Raw genomic sequence first — 355 nt, 5'->3', positions numbered from 1 at the left:
GGATCCTCAGTACAGCTTATTCCCCCCCCCCCCAAGTCGTCCCTTTTGACCTTGGCCCACTGCAGTCCTGGACATGGGGGAGAGCAGGGTCCAGAGGGGCTGGGGCTGGGCAAGCAGCAGGAGTTTGGGTGGATGGTAAAGCACGAACGTTGGGGTGTCTCAGTGCAGGGGCTGGGTACGGATGGGGGGGCAGGAAGGGACCCCAAGGGGGAGGTGAGGAAGAGGAACAGGACAGGGCTGTCCCATCACATCCATTAGAGGAGAAAATCACTGGGGGAGAGGGACAGATTACCAGCCCCTCTCCCCCCTAAAGGAAGCAGCGATGAGCTGCATGGGGGGGGGGGGGGGGGGGGGG

Source organism: Oxyura jamaicensis, chromosome 13, assembly GCF_011077185.1.
Source record: "Oxyura jamaicensis isolate SHBP4307 breed ruddy duck chromosome 13, BPBGC_Ojam_1.0, whole genome shotgun sequence".
Taxonomy (NCBI): domain Eukaryota; kingdom Metazoa; phylum Chordata; class Aves; order Anseriformes; family Anatidae; genus Oxyura; species Oxyura jamaicensis.
The sequence above is the reverse complement of the archived record's forward strand: the minus strand, read 5'-3'. Positions refer to the sequence as shown.